We start from the raw sequence: 12,960 nt of genomic DNA, 5'->3' as shown, positions 1-12,960 counted from the left end.
GCCGAGCCGAGCCGCAGCGCCCCCCCGCGGCCCGAGGCTCCCCCCGCGCCGCCCCCGCGCCCCGAGCATTGGGGGGGGGGCCGTGGGAAACGCGCCCCGCTTCGGGCCCCGGGATGCTCGAAGCAGAAAGGAGGAGCCGGTCCCCAAAAAGGGGAGCCCGCAAGGTGAGGGGAGGGCGTCGGGGTGGAAAAGGGGGGGTGGATAAGGTGGAAAGTTAGCGGGGATGTGTGGGGAGCGGGGTGGTGGTGGGAGCTGCGCGTGAAAATTATATGTGCAGGGGGGATACAGGAAAAATTGGGGAGGGTATTTATCGGGCATGTAGTGATAGGACATGGAGAACGGCTCTAAAGTAAAAGAGGGAGGTTTAGATTAGATATTAGGAAGAAATTCTTCCCTCAGAGGGTGGTGAGGCCCTGGCACAGGCTGCCCAGAGAAGCTGTGGGTGCCCCATCCCTGGAGGTGCTCAAGGCCAGGCTGGATGGGGCTTTGGGCAACCTGGTGTGGTGGGAGGTGTCCCTGCCCATGGCAGGGGAGTGGGACTGGGTGGGCTTTAAGGTCCCTTCCAACCCAATCCATTCCGTGATTCCATGATTCTATGAAATTAAGGCTCTGTAACACATAAATGGTTCATAGCAGATTATTCAGTGGGGATCTTGGGCTCTCACTTTCCATGCTTTCCAGGGAAAACCAGCCTCTGTGTGCTGTCACCTCGGGTCTGGAACCCAGGTACAGGTCGGCATCTGCTGGGGAAGGCACGATGTGGGCAGAAATGTTATCGGGCAGAAATGGGGCTTGTCCATGGCAAAGCTTTTCCACGCCTTGTCTGGCTGCTCTCCGGTTCTCCCTTTCTCTTTCACTTCAAAACAAACAATAAAATATAAAACTAAGTGGAGGCACAAATTTGCTTTTCAGTGAAATTCGCAACTCGAACAGTAATCCCCATCACTTTTGCCATGTTTAAATTCTTGCCCCGGGGTTTTACTCCTGTTAGGGGAGCAAGCTTCATGGTGCAGGCAGGGTCTCTTTGTTGTATGTTTAAAGCCTTATCTGCACCGTGTTACAGCTATCTCGGTGAGTATTGTGGTATTCTTGATGAGCTAGCGCTCATTGCCTCCATCGGCTGTTAAAATCAGCAGCAGGCACGAGATCAGATGGGAGCTTTATGATCTGTGTCTAATGCTGGGCGACTCAATTAATTTTTATGAAGTCCTCCGGGCAAATGCACGCAGAGCTACTCAGGAAGAGGATGCCAGCCAGATGCCACATGGCCTTCTTCTGCCTAGGAGCCCCCACGATGGCTCTTGGAGACACCAGGAGAAGAGCCAGGACTTCAGGATATGCATTCAGAGGCGTGAAATTACATGTAACTGGAAGACTGGGGAGACCTGGGCAGGAATATCCGTGGTCTGCATCCCAAATCAAACCTAGCCCTTTGGCAGCTGGGATCCAGTACAGTGAGCATCCCCGAAAAATATCCCTTGCCCGGTGCCCACCTGATCAGGCTGATGTTATGGTCTCATGTGGCAGGGCAGTCGTATCACAGGGTGTATCCTTATTTCCCAGGAATGCGATAGCTTCCTTATTTCTGCCTGTGCTCAAACACGCTGTGCTTGCATCTGTCTGCAGTTTAAAGTGCCAAGTACATCCCTGTGGCACCATCAGTCTGTCTCCTATCCTTAAAGGACCTTCGTTTAGAGTTTGTTCTTCCCTGCTGAAAAAAAAATTAGCTGTATTTCCCACCCTCATCCCCACCACCACCACCTTGTGGACTAAATGATACTCTTGAACTATAAAGACAATGGAGATGAAGCATCTCAGCTGGTGAAGTGGCTGAGAGCATCCCTCTGGCCGGCACGAAGGAGGACCCTGATGAGACAGGCTCTGGCAGCTTTAGCTGTGGGGGGTTAGGGATGGAGAAATCTTGCTGTTGATGTTTCCCTCTTGTTTTCTCCAGCCCAGCCACCTTGTACCCCCAAGCACTTCAGCCACTGACTTTCAGGAAGCAGCAACAACGCTTGTCATGTCCAAAGGCATTGCCAGGAGACTCCTGAAGTCAGGAGCTTACATGGGAGGCAGCCTTTCACTGCCCTCATTTTACACTAGAGCCTGAAAGGACCCACTGGCTATATTAAAACAGTGTCATAATTGTGGAAGCCCAAATTCATGCAAGATATTAATCAGACTGCCAAGATCTGTTATATGAAAAAAAACAAATCCGTGCTGGCATTGAGTTTCTCTCCTCAAAAGAACATTTTAGCAAACAATTATCACACCAAGTGCTTGACTTCTGATCGCAGAGCTACCGCAGTCTAAAAGATAATTCATGCCATTATCACACCTAATTAAAAGCTACTTATCTGCAGAATGTGGGCTCCACTTTATTTTTAGATTCTATGCAGAGGTGAAATTATCTGCTGGAGATAATTCACCTAAACTTGTTTTTCTTAAGCATTTGAGAGAGAGATTTTAGCCCATACAAATAAACAGTGAAATATTTCACCACTCCAACAAACAAAAATACATTGATTACACTGTGAAGTGTAAAATAAAGTGATGAGAAGCAGCGGGTGACTTTAACAAACGGGGCAGAGCACTTTCCAGCGCTGTTTCAAGCCACAACCACTGTCAGTGTGTTTTAGAGCAAGCTGCTGCAGCTGCAGAGAGGTGGCAGAATAGCCTCACACATAGACCTGCAAATAAAACAGCGAGGAACCCATGGCCCAGAACAGCTTGTGAGCAAGCAGAGTGTGATCAGGGCTGGATGTGACCCTGATGGGGCTGGGAGGCCACATGTCATGGCCACGATGGGCCCCCCAAGCCTTCCTTCCCTTGTCATAAGGGCATGGGTCGGAGGCACAGTGGAGGCACCCAGGCTTCATCCCTCATGTTCAAACAAGCACCCCAATGCCTGTGATATATACTCTGCTTCATGCAATAAAGCACTATGCCTGTGGGCTGAAGCACAGCTATTAGTTTAGACAGCATAAATTAAAAAAAAAAAAAAAAAAAAAAAAAAAAAAAGCATCTTCATATTAATAACATTGTCTTAGGGCCACAAGGGCACCAGATTGGAGAGCAGGATCAAGGGATGTGTAGCATGGATATCGCCAGTCTGTGTCATTTGGCCTCGGGATCAGAGAGCGGCTCCTGGCTGTGTTTACTTAGTAGTAAATACAGAGCTGGTGGTGCCAGAAAGCTGCACAAGGCTTATTTCTCTGCAGAAATAAGTGAGAGGAATGAGAGAGTTCAGCTTTGCAGAGTTCTGGTGAGCAACACAAGTAAAAAAAAAAAAAAAAAAAAAAAAAAAGATAGATAGATAGATAGATAGATAGATAGATAGATAGATAGCCTCCACACATGCTTAGGTCAAGCTGCAGCATCATATTAAGGCTATTAGTCCCGGAAGACTTTTCAAAGGTTGCTGCACCAGGGAAGATGCATCTCAGATCTGCATGAGGGAGGGTGCACAGAGCATCTCCTGGGATGCCTCCCCAGGAGCAGGAGCACTGCCAAAGGCAAGTGTAAAGAAAATGGTGAGTGAGCAGGGGGGTGCCAAGCAGAGCATGCTACAAACAGGGCAAGGACCTGGTGTGGCTCCTGGGGCCAGCTGGTTTTGTTTAAATGTCACTTTAAACTTCACCAGCTAAAACTCAAGTGCTGACTTTCTTGTGTTGGAATGAAGCCATCTGATATTGACTTAAGCATCTTCTGGTCTTGAATAGCTGTAAACACATACATTGCATCAACACGGGGGGTGAGAATGATACTTAAACTGTTATCAGTACAATTAAAGTGGGACAAATACTGCATCAAAATAAACACTGAGGAGCTGGCTTGGACTGTGGCTGTTGCTCTTTTCAACAGGAGAGAACCTGGCTCGTCGCAAACCCCCACAACCTGTGCTGGAAAGATGTAGTTGGAGCTCTATATAAATTACAGCTAAATCAGTTGAATCCCTCATCTGTGAATGTTGGCTGACTAATTTAATGAGAAATAAAATGTTGCAGCCAGAGCAAATCTATCATGTAAAGCAAACAGTCTGGCCAGAAAAATATCAGCTTCATCCATCAAGCCAATTGATCCTTGATTCAAAATGAGGAGGAATATCTTGTATGCTGAAATTACTAGTGACTGAATATCCTGCTAAAACATATTGCATTAGGCACAGAAACAGCAATAACCTGATCATTTTTGAGTGGAATACAACCAAGTGGTGAGGATGAGTGCAAATACTCTTTTTTTTTTTAATGGCTCTGATTATTTTAAGCCGTAAATTCAAAGTCTTCTGGGATCACAATAGTTGCCTCTCTGAGCTGTGTTACTGCTTGATAACAGCAGCAAAAACACTGCAGACAGATGATAAAGCAGTTTGATGTGAGTTCTTGTGAATGACACCATGGAAGAAATCCGTCCCGTGAGAGCCAAGGAATCCCAGTCATGAAGAAGAGCAATTGCAGGCAGATAAAAATGGCAGCTTGCTCATCGACCTCCTGTCTGAACAAATAAAATTGAATGCATTTACTTAGACTAAGGGGACTTTTCATGTGAGTGATTTCTAATCATCATGAGTAAGACTGCTCAATTTAAGTAACAAATACACAGTCCTTTCAATTTTTGTTCTGATTTTTAGTAAGGAACCATTATAGTGGAGGAAAATACTGTGATAGTCTGAGCAATATGACTCCATACATTTTATGAACATTCATTGATTCATGACCCTGCTCCCCGTGGGGTCCCTCCCACGGGATGCCGTGCTTCCTGAACTGAGCCTATGGGGGCTGCCCACAGGCTGCAGCTCTTCAGGAACTGCTCCCACACGGCTCCGTCCCACGGGGTCCATCCCCCAGGAGCAAACTGCTCCAGCACGGGTCCCCACGGGTGGGGGCAGCTCCCCCCAGACCCCCTGCTCCTGCGTGGGCTCCTCTCCACGGGCTGCAGCTCCAGCCCAGGGCCTGCTCCTGCGGGGGCTCTCCATGGGCCGCAGCCTCCTCCAGGCCACATCCACCTGCTCCACCGGGGGCTCCTCCACCCATGGGGGGGCTGCAGCGTGGAGATCTGCTCCATGTGGGACCCATGGGCTGCAGGGGGACAGCCTGCTCCACCAGGGGCCTCTCCACGGGCCGCAGGGGAACTGCTGCTGCCTGCCTGGAGTACCTCCTGCCCTCCTGCTGCACTCACCTGGGGGCTGCAGGGCTGCTGCTCTCTCAGCTCTCACCCCTCTCTCCCAACTGCTGTAGCTGGCAGAGCTGTTTATCTCAGGTGTATCATGCAGCTTTAGGGCTAGAAGGCAGCCGGTCCCACAGAAAAGCTGCCTTAGCAGCCAGCCAGGCCAGCTCTCCTTCCTCCCTGAGCGCCCAACAAGGAAAGGGGCTGGAGGGAGTGGGCTGGAGATGGTTGAGCAGCTCCTTCTCCATCTGACAATGGTTGTGAAACCGCAGCCTGAGCATTAAACCCACAGCCCACACTTCAGAAGTAAATGACATGTGTAGAAGAGTTGTCCTGTACAACCAACAGAAAGCATATATATCTCTGTTCAGAAACCATGGATAGGAGAAAGGGCCTGGACCTAAACTTAACAATGTGTTAAAGTCAAGCTGGGGACATGCACACACACAGCTGTTCTCCAGCAGCATCCCTTTGTCCATCATCCTCTCCATCTCTCTGGAGATCCACAGTCCATAATTCAGGCTCCTGCTCCGTTCACCATCCTCACTACCACATTCTCCATCCACCAGCTTGACTAGCTCTTAATTTGTCTGAGGATGAGGGAGAGGAGGAGGAAAATGTGGCTATTAAAAAGAAGCAGCTCAACACTCTTGGAAATTTTACGTCAAGTGTTCAGCCTGGCAGGAGAAGTGACTGAGTTCAGTGGATAGTGAAGCAGTTTTGCCAATCAGAATTAATGACATAGAGGAGGATGTGTCAGAGACTTCAGAAATACATCTTAAATACATAGGGATGGTGCATAATGATGTAGAGGATGAAGAGGCAAAAGAAGGATCCTCCAGATCATTCCCTGGAGGGGACACAGGCTTTCTGGAGCAGTTCAGAGTTCAGAAAGGCCTTGGCTGCTTTATCTGTGAGAACGAACACCCAGCACAAGTCTTTTCCTGTGAGTGTTTTCAGTGCCTCTTTCTGAACACTCACATTCAGCATCATCTTCCTCGGCTGAATCAAGATCAGTCAGGTCAATCGAGTGTGAAGGACAGAAAGGCGGATCATGGTTGGGCGCTCAGACAGAGCAGCCAAGATCATCTCAAGGAGTATTCTGCTCATTAATTCTGATGGGAAAATTGCTTTGTTATCCATTTCAGGGCTAAATCTCACACTTTTCAGGAACTCATTCTTGATGGGAAGTGGGGCATGTCTTCATGCTAGCCAAAGTAAGTCTGGAGGCAGTTTACAGCTCTTTCAAGACCCATGATCTGAGTTCCTGAGGCACTGAATGTTGCTGCAGGATGAGCAGGAAAACCCAAGCACACCCACAAACGCAGCTGAGATGGTCCTGTTTTGTCGTGGTGTCAGCTAGATTTCCTTTGAATGTGTTTAGGTTATAGCACTGAAGAAAACAGCAGCTGGTTTACAGTAGAGCTGCCATCACCTGTGGTATGGATAATTTGTAAGGAAAAGCTCGGTGTGAAATAAACATCTGAGGGGTGAAGACACACGCACAGATCAGGAACAGGTGGAAAACAACAGTCATACAGTCAGAGCCAGGAAAGGGAAGGGAACAGACTCTGCAAGATCCTGGAGGTGTGGATGCAGGATAACAAGGTTGGTGGAGCTGGACAGGGGGGATTACAGCATTCCTGCCTGGCAGGGATGCTGTACCAGGGAGCAATTCAGCAAATGAAGTAGAAGAAGGAAAAATCATGTCAGTGACCCTGACAAGCTCCAAGACAGCAAGAGGGCTTCAGAAACTGTCGGGCGAGCAGCAGTGATGTGCTGGCTTCAACCTTTGCCATGGGGGTGGCTCCACACAGCAGCCACAGAGAGAGGGAGCTGGGAAAAAAAAAAAAAAAGAGCCCATCTGTGATAAAGTTCATGCTGCAGCAACGGGAGATCTTGTGCTATGAGCTGTACTGCAAGGACCTTTATTTACACAGTGTTTATATTAAAACCTGTGCCTGTTCTTTTGTGCTGTCCTCTTATATTCTTATCTGTCAAGCATCTCTGGGTTTGTGGTACCACCCAGTAACACCCCAGTGTTTTACTGGCAGAGTTTAGACTCTCACACTGCCTCAAACACCAAAGAGCGGCAACTGGGACCAGAGCTGATCCACCTTTACAATTCAAGGAATGTCTGAGGTACTTCCCCCACTTGCTATCCACTGCTGCAAGGCTTCACCAGGCTGCAGAGACAACACAAGGTTCAAGAATTCCCTGTGGATGCTGAGGTTACCTCCTTGCCACCAGGGACTTCACTTTGAAGAGGGGGTGGCTGGGGCTAGCTGAATCCCCGCCTACCTGTCGATGCGTGCCTGGTGGTTTCATAGACTCACGAAACACAGAATGGGTTGGGCTGAAAGGGACTTTAAAGTTAATCTAATTCCACCCCCTCTAGGCAGGGGCACTTCTCACTAGATGAGGTTGCCCAAAGCCCCATCCAACCCAGGTTTGAACACCTCCAGGGATGGGGCATCCACAGCTTCTCTGGGCAACCTGTGCCAAGGCCTCACCATCCTCATAGTAAAGAATTTCCTCTGGATATCTAATCTAAATCTTCCCTCTTTTAGTTTAAAACTGTTTACTTGTGTCCTATCACTGCACTCCCTGACAAAGAGTCCCTCCCCAGCTTTCCTGTAGGCCCCTTTAGGTACTAGAAGGTTGCTGTAAGGTCTCCCTGGAGCCTTCTCTTCTCCAGGCTGAACAGCCCCAACTCTCTCAGCCTCTTTGGAATTTGTCAGGGATTATCCCAGTCCTGGAGCACCATCAGCCTCCACAGCAGAGAAGAGGGACAGTCCCAGGGGAAGGGGAAAAACTGCTCAAGGGACAAGCCCGTCTTACAGAGCATCTCCCCAGGGGGCCCACTGGGTACCTCCTTCCCGATGGACATTCCCTTAGGATATCACCTTTTGTACTTGACCTTGCTTTGTAACAAGGCTAAGTGAACACAGAAGCAATGGAGCAATGGAAAAAAAAATCCATATTTAAAGAACTATAATGCACTTGCTCTTCTATAAATAATGTATATCTATAAGTCTGATAGGGTCAGAGGTCTGAAGTGGATATTTCTCCCCCTCTTCATCTCTTTACCTCCTTGGTTACTAAGCACACCTGGGTTTTGCAAAGTTTTGCTGCACCAACCTCAGAGGTGGACACGTTTTCATTCCTGGCACTTGACCTCTTATTCTGGGTACTGCATTTAACCAAAGCTAGCTCTAAGCCCCTCAAAAACTAGGATTACTGTCTCTCTGCCCCTCTGTCCCAGCTGCTTGGGGTGGAGGGACACATTCGGACCAGGGGAACAGCAGGGGTTCTGGGTACCAGCGCTCTCCCACCGACCACTTCTCCAGCCCAGGCTGCTGCCCACCTACCCCTGATGATGCCCAGGTGCCCACAAAAGGCCATGGGGCCTGGAGGAGCTTGAGGCAGCTTGACTGGGGCAGGTAGGAGCTGGAGGAGATCTGCACCTGGACAGTGCACTGAGCACAGGAGCAGGGTGTGTGTGTGGTGGTGGGGAAGTTGTGGAAAATTCCATCAAGGGTGAGAAATGTCTCCTGTAAGGAGAGCATCCATTTTTTAAAATATACATACGAATCAGGAGCAGGAGATGAGAGGAGCTGGCATCAGTTCTTACCCTGAGTGGTCTTGGAGCTAGAAATTATACAAACTTGAGCAAGCCCATCCTGTTCTTCTTAAAAATGAGCAGTATGTATAGATGCCAACTGCACTGACATCTGCTTTGTCCTTAATGAGTGATAACTGAAAATGTCTCTTCCCCCCTAAAATATGCATTGTATTGACATAACCAGAAGTCATTCCAAAATGTGCAGGCAATTAGTGATAATCACATTTCAAATACCAACTAACACAGGAGTTAATATTCATCTAGAGAGTGAGAATCCTTGTGTCATATTTAAATAATTTTATTTAACTAAAGTGATGCTGATGTTAGTTCATCTTTCCGCAAGCACATCTCTTACTCTGCTACCCCAGCCAAAACAGTTCTCTGAAACCCCTCTTTCTGTATTAAATGTATTAAAAGCCTGTAGCATCGAACACAGTTTGATTGTTTTGCAAGCTGCAGCTATGATAAAACTCATTATAGGAGGCCTCACCCCCTTGTTTCAGATGCTCACAGGGAAAAAACCCACCCTTGAAAAAGCTACTGAGCCTGGTGGCAGTAGGGTCTTGCCCTGCATCAGTCAGCTATTGCCTGTCCAAGTACGATTCACCATTGCCTGCAGCAGTACAGAGCTACGTTTAGCTTTGTTTCTCCATTTTTGAAGTCAGGTATGAAATTATATACCGAAAGGTGAAATCTTGTATGAAAAGATAACGTTGCTATTAAGCTGGAATTGCATAGCCATCCTGGTATCAAACGGCTGAGCAGCTGCACTTGCCTTTAGTTTTTAGATAGCACTTATTAGCAAAAAACTGTTTCATAGCCTAACTCGAGCACAAAACCAAACACTTAAATCTGTAAAAGTTGGGCTTTTCTGTATGGCTTTATTCAGCTGAAAGACAGAATAATACCCTCTGAGCTAATAGTTGTTTCTGCAGGGATTTTCTTTCTCTCAGTGTGGCTGAGATGCTGGATCTCTTGCTAAATTGGTCATATATGCTCAGCTCAGCCTGTCCTGAGTCTGGATGATTTAAAAAGGATTATGATCCAGGCTGAAATTGCAAGCCAGATCTAGGGCATCTGTGCCTGCTGTATTGTTACTGGAAGTTGCATTGTCCGCCAGCGCCATTCAATCCCCGTGCTTTCTGCATTCAGTTCTTATAAATACAGTAAATACTGCCTCGAGCTTAAACTGTGCTTTTTCAATTGCAGGTCTCAAAGCTGGCAACAAATAGGAGATAAGCATTGCTAACAAGATTTTGCTGAAATCTAGGTAGGGCTATTCAAAGCAATTTTCCTGTGAGCTCCCGTGTTTAAGATAGGAACCTGTCATGCCAAGGAGCAAGCTTATTTTTCTGTTTCTGACACAAATCTCCTGATAGTGTTTTAATAAATGCCACCTCTTGGTCACCTCCTGAGAAAGGATGTGGGTTCAGGACTGCTACTTTCGGGAAATGATGGAGAAAGCATATTTTAACCCAGTATTGGTGTTTTTTTTTTCAGTTCTGAAAATGAGTTTGGAGTGCTTCATGCACTGAGTACATAATCGCCTCTGGCTTCACATTTCCTTCTGGTTTTCTCTCTTTGCACAGACTTGCATCTATTCTCAAATAACTGTAATTTCATTCTTCTGTCCTTGAAAACTGGCTCTTGTATGAAATAATGTCAAATTCTAGCCTCCCTTCACACGGCATGTCATATTGTGCTTTTCTTATGCCGACTGATGAGAGGCACCAGATGACAAGGAGCTTGTTTTAAAGCCTTTCCAATGGCATTTAACTTGCTAATTAAAACCCAAACTTCAATAAAATGTCGACTAAAGTGCAGACGTCAGTGCGGGGGGGATGCTCTTCCATTTGCCGATATATTGGGGAATCCCGAGGAACAAACCTGGCTTCAGGATGGGATTGCAGCTGCTGCCACAGCAGCAGTCCCTGATGAAAGCTGCAGCCCGCAGGCACCCCAGGAACCCCACAGGGACCCTGCTGTTCCTCCAGGCTGTCCCCGGTCAGCAGGGGGCAACACAATCCCAAAAAACACGCGAAAACTTCGCAGGCAATGCACAGCCCCAGCCCACACGTCCCTCTGCTAACCTGAGTAAGGATGAGGCTTCAAGCTACCGCAGAAAATGAAACTTTTTGTACCAGTAAAAACTCTTTCCTCCAGCTGATAAACGGATGAGAGAACACGACACAAGCAAACTGCATACAGTTATCAAGCTCCCAGTAAAACATTACAGACTTTCTGTCTGTAATAACCAACCAGCAACAGGCTACGGCAAAAACTGCAAGCCGGCTGCATGCACTTTAAAGATGAGTTCACCGCATGAAAATGGGGCAGATACTAAGCTGGAGAAACAAATGAATGGAAATTCTGGTGTGAGGTTGACAAGAAATTGTGAGAAAGCAATTTTCATGACTGATGGCAATGGTACAACTCTGGGATGCTCCTCTCCTGGATCCACACAGCTTGCGTCGGGTTGGGGTTCAGGTGAGGGCAGGCACGTCTGCGGTGAGGATGCTCAGCGGAAACAGGAGGAAATGGCAGATAGGAAACGTGGCAGGAGAGAGTCATCCATGGGAGATTTCTGGGCTTTTTTTTTATATATATACATGTATATATAAAAATAGCTGCTGTCTGTATGCCAAGTCTTAGAGAATGTAAAAGCCATATCAGCTCGGATCAAGTGCCCATTTATGTTTTTCTGACAATGACCAGAAGTAGACACCTAGATAAATGCTTAAAGCAAGGAAATGCCTGTAGAGATACTGCCCAGAATATCCTGAAGCCATGTATGTTCTCTGTCAATCTCCAGCCTAGATATTCAGGTGAAAACAACTGTAAGTATCCCATCCCATCCCTAAATTTCTATCCCCTTTCAGTTCCTAGTACTAGATTTGACATCAGGGACTGCCTGAATGATGGGTGGTATTCACCAGCCCTTCATTGATTCCTCGGGTGACTCTAAACTCTTGGAGACCTTTATCATTCCTTCTTTATTCCCCATCCTGGAGAGGAAAAACCTCGCATGCGAATGCCTTCTTTCCCATTCTGCGACACAGCATCCTGCATCTTACTGCAATGGCATCTGTTCGCTTCCCATTCCCGTAGTCAAGAGCAAGTTTCCAAGCCATGCACAGCTTTTCTGCTTTCCTCCAAATAGTGCCATGCCAGCATATCAGATATAATGCGGTTGCTATGGAATTCAGCTTCCCTATTGCTGTGAAAGGCTCTTGCTCGTTTAGCAGCATGCTTCTCAATGGCCAGGGCTTGGAAGTGTCTCCAGCATCTGGCACACCAGAGGCAGCTGCTGGTGCCTCTTCAGGTCTTGATGACCCAATTCTCATTTTCCATATGGCTTCTGACCAAACAACCGCCCATCGCTTCTCTTTTTTTCTTCTTTTCTTTATGAAGCGTGATGAGCTACTAAAGATTTTTGAACAGAAATTTCCATTTTTGGAAAGGGAAAAGGCATAAATGCAATCTGTAGCTTTGCTTGCTACCAGGCTGCTCACTGCCACCGAAAGCATTTCTGCAAACGCCATGGCACCCTTTGCTGCTTACTGAGCCCGATCTCTGAATTGATGCTGGAGGGTTTCAAAACTGATTCGTGACTGCTACATTGTTGGCTGCCAGGGAAAATATAGCATCCCACTGGGTCAAAGGAACCAGCAGCCTCATCAAAGGAAGACCAGACGCAGTGGACTGCCTCTTGCATGTCACTTCAGAGCTGCCTGTGAAATCAGAAGAAAACTGGAGGCTGTCAGGGGACATTTACTCAAACTTTCAGGGTCAAAATATCAGGCTCCAACACAAAATGTGTAAAAGTGATGCCTTCTAGCACTAGGCTAGCACTCATTTCAGCAAAAGAGAAAAACCTTCAGTTGGTAAGCATCTGTGTGACTAGAGAGCACTGATTTTGTCATAGAAGAGATAGGAAATAGTTAAAGTAATGTAAATGCTTTTTTATTAAATCACAACAACAAGAATAATCCTTATCTTACAAAACAAGTTGGACCTGTTTGAGAGAATAACAAGTTGGCAAACCAGGGTGAAGCTTAGTGATGCCTGCCAGCCGCCCACAGGCTGGGTGGTGGTGGTCAGAGGAGGAGAAATCCTTCTCCTGCTGGGGCTGAACCTGGAAAATGTGATTCGGAAGAACACCTCGGGAT

General features: G+C 47.2%; 2 long non-coding RNA genes across 2 annotated transcripts; one reads left to right on the top strand and one right to left on the bottom strand.

The window, feature by feature from the left end:
- The first annotated feature begins 10 nt into the window (after nucleotides 1–10).
- LOC137851380 (uncharacterized) lies at nucleotides 11–2,972 on the top strand. The gene is made up of 3 exons (XR_011093149.1): nucleotides 11–164; nucleotides 682–732; nucleotides 1,208–2,972. It is a non-coding gene; the product is annotated as an uncharacterized lncRNA (long non-coding RNA).
- Nucleotides 2,973–3,526: 554 nt separating this feature from the next.
- On the bottom strand, nucleotides 3,527–7,138 carry LOC137851381 (uncharacterized). The gene is made up of 2 exons (XR_011093150.1): nucleotides 5,179–7,138; nucleotides 3,527–4,494 (listed from the first exon to the last, which is right to left on the bottom strand). It is a non-coding gene; the product is annotated as an uncharacterized lncRNA (long non-coding RNA).
- Nucleotides 7,139–12,960: the final 5,822 nt, after the last annotated feature.

The sequence above is a fragment of the Anas acuta genome, chromosome 1 (assembly GCF_963932015.1).
Source record: "Anas acuta chromosome 1, bAnaAcu1.1, whole genome shotgun sequence".
Taxonomy (NCBI): Eukaryota; Metazoa; Chordata; class Aves; order Anseriformes; family Anatidae; genus Anas; species Anas acuta.
Note: the sequence above shows the minus strand (reverse complement) of the source record. Positions and strands in the feature narration are given on the sequence as shown.